The sequence below is a fragment of the Brassica oleracea genome, chromosome C5, assembly GCF_000695525.1.
Source record: "Brassica oleracea var. oleracea cultivar TO1000 chromosome C5, BOL, whole genome shotgun sequence".
NCBI lineage: Eukaryota > Viridiplantae > Streptophyta > Magnoliopsida > Brassicales > Brassicaceae > Brassica > Brassica oleracea.
Genome location: NC_027752.1, coordinates 40,317,159 through 40,320,798, shown reverse-complemented (window position 1 = coordinate 40,320,798; position 3,640 = coordinate 40,317,159).

The window sequence follows — 3,640 nt, the reverse complement described above, 5'->3', positions numbered from 1 at the left end:
GGGGGGGGGGGGAAGGTTTGTCTTCAAGAACGAGCTTTGTAGAGTGTCTCTGAAGGATGTACAGGAACGCGAGCTGAGAGGAACTGACCAAGGGCATAGCTCCCAGACAGCCACCGCCATGTCGCAGTGGAAGAGGATGTGCTCCAGTGTCTCCTCCTCTCCACACCTAGAGCATAAGGTATTTCTTTGCAGGCCCCATTTGCGGAGGTTTTCTCCCGTTGGTAGGTTATTAATGGCGCAGCGCCATAGAAACAACTTGATCTTTGGTAGGAGTCGGGGTGTCCAAATAAATTTGTTCCAATTCCAGTTTGTTCCATCCAAGAGTTGCGGCGTCGATTGGATCTTTTCTTCTTGGGTTGTGTAGTAACCTTATTTAACTGAGTATACTCCTGTTTTTTGTTTGGTCCAGATGAAAGAGTCCTCGGTTCCTTTGGTGCTTGGTCGAATGGAGAGGATGTGCTCTGTGAGCTCCGGGAGAAGCCTTTTCAACAAGAGCCTTGTTCCATTCTTTTGTTTCTCTCAATAAGAGGTCTGCGACTATTAGATCTTGGTCTTGAGGGAGTATTGGACCTGATGGGATTAGATCACTCGATGGGCTAATCCACGAGACTGTCCAGAACTTTGTAGTCTCGCCATCACCTATCAGTTTCCCCAGATGTCTAAGAAGGCGGTCTCTGCCAAGTAGGATCCCTTTCCAGCCATGCGATGAGGTTGGTGGTTTGGTGACTTTGAGGAAAGATGTCTTGTGGCAGTATTTGCCCAGGAGTGTTTCGGCCAACAAGCAGTCAGGCTTAGTGATGATCCTCTAACCTATTTTTGCTAACATTGCTTGATTGAAATCTTGGATGTCTCTGAAGCCTAGCCCTCCCAATTTCTTGGGTAAGGTCATTTTATCCCAAGCAGTCAGATTTTTCTCTCCCCCTCTTTTGAGTTCCACCAGAAGCTTATAAACTGATTGTATTTTTTTTTTGCATAAACCCACAGGTAACTCAAAACAAGACATGGCGAAAGAGGGGATAGGTAAGATAACTGATTGAAGCATTGTAGCTTTTCCTGCAGTAGAGAGAAAACGTGAATTCCAGCTTACAGCCTTCTGGTGGATCTTGTCTACAATGGAAGCAAAGAGGTCTCTTTTCTTCCTCCCGAAGTGCTCTGGTAAGCCTAGATATTTCCCGAATCCTCCCTATTTTTCAATGCCCAGCTGGGACTTTACGCTCTCTCTAACCTCCTGTGGTGTTTTTGCAGAAAAAGATATGGATGATTTTGAGGTATTAATCATCTGCCCCGATGTCATCTCATAGTTGTGGAGTATATCGAGTAGGGTTATGCAGCATTGCGGGTCTGTTTTTGTGAAAAACATGGTATCGTCTGCAAACAATAGATGGTTTATGTTGGGACTGTTTCTTGCTACCTTTAAGCCTGCTAACGTCCCTCTGCCATGTGCTTTCTTGCAGAGACCCGAGAGGACTTCCCCGCAAATGATAAAGATGTACGGCGACAAGGGATCTCCCTGGCGGATGCCTCGTTGTGGGTGAACACTCCCTGCGACCTCGTTGTTTATCAGAAAGGAGTAAGTGACAGTAGTTATACACTGCATCATCTAGTGGACAAATCTTTGATGAAACCCCATTTTTTCTAGTACTGCTCTAATGAATGTTCATTCCAATTTGTCATAGGCTTTGCTGATGTTTGTTTTGACAGTCATGGAGCAGTGGATTATAGCTCCCGAGTTCTTGAGGTAGTGGAGCATCTCATGAGTAATTAAGACATTATCTGAGATGGCTCTGCCAAGTACGAATGCTGATTGGTTCTCAGAGATAACATTTTGTAGTGTTGGTTTCAGCCTAAGAGATAAGACCTTGAGATAACCTTGTAGTACACATTACATAGTGCAATAGGTATGTAGTCTGCGACTGATTTAGGGCCTGTGACTTTAGGAATCAATGTGATATGGGTGGAGTTGATCGAGAATGGTAGATTCCCATCTGAGAAGAAATCCTGAATTTCCTTTGTTATTGCAGGTCCCACAGTATCCCAATTTGTTTGGAAGAAGCTCACCGAGAAGCCGTCGGGTCCTAGAGCCATGTCAGGATGTATGGAGAAGAGGGCTTCCTTTATTTCACGAAGTGATGGGGGGGGGGGGCAAATGAGCTTCTCATTCGTTTCCTCGGTGATGCAAGGAGATAACACCTGTTGGACTAAATCCGCTGCTGGGGGGTTTATAGATGTTAATATCAGACTGTAGTAGTTGGAGATTACCGTGGCGATTTGATCATCTTCAAATACTGGAGACCCTGAGGAATCCTCAATTACCGCTAGTCTATTGCAGGCTCGTCTTCCCTTAGTATAAGCGTGGAAATAAGCAGTGTTCATGTCCCCAAGTGGGAGCCATGTATGACGGCTATGTTGCTTCCAATAGTCTTCCTCAGCTTTGTAAGCATGCAGAAGGCTCTTGTTTAGGAGAGAGATACGTGAATCGTCAGCATTAAGGTCAGTCATGGCTCTATCAAGCTGCCACTACAAAAAAACATGAATTTACCGACTGCATGTTGCGACTGATCGTGCAGTCGCAAAATATTGCGACTGGATTGCGACTGTTTTGAGATTGATTTGTGACTAAAATACGTTAGTCGTAAATCAGTCGCTAATGTGCGACTAAACAAATCAGTCGCAAATCAGTCGGTAATTAGCGACTGTTGTGCGACCATTTAATGTTGTCGGCAACTGTAGTCGTAAAACAGTCGTAAAATAACGACTGCTTTGCGACTACATACTCCACATAGGGTATAGAATACGTAGTCGCAAAACAGTCGCTAATTTTGCGATTGTTTTACGACTATAGATGTCGATCACAGTAGGTAGTCGCAAAACAGTCGTAAAATTAGCGACTGTTTTGCGACTGCATACCTATACCCTAAACTCTTATCTTAACATCTATACCCTAAACCCCAAATTTAAACCTGCATATAACATTATAAAATCTAATCTTTTCAATCTTATCATTTAAATTAAATTTAAACTTTAAATACTTTTTAAATGATATAATCAAAATATAAACCTCGTATATGCTATATACATTAAATTTAAAATTAAACTCCAAATACTATAAATTAATCTTAGGCTTTTTTTTTTTATAATTTACCTTATACCCAAATCTAAACCCAAACAACTCTATCTTAAAATTTGAACACCAAATCTTAAACATATATTTTACAAATGTTAAATTTGATATCTAATACTTTAAATTTAGAAAATTTCTAAACAAACTGTATATAAATGGAGAAGAAAATTTTATTAGTTTCAACTATACTATTCCAAACTTTAAATTTAACCCTCAAACCCTGTATCATAACTTTTAATCAAAACTCCAAACATAAAATCACAAACTTAAAAAAAATTAACCAAAATGTATCTACTATTTATACACTTAATCTTAAGTTAAAACTAAGACCTATAAAAATATATTTTTCAAGTCAAAACTCCAAAACTTCAAACCCTACACAAATATAATCAATAATCTCTTCTCTTAAAAAAAATTTCTTCTCTTTTTATATTGGTCAATACACTAATTAAGGGATACTATCTCAATCGTTGATTATCTTAAATTGCTTAAATCTAATGGTCTAGATTCATTTATTTT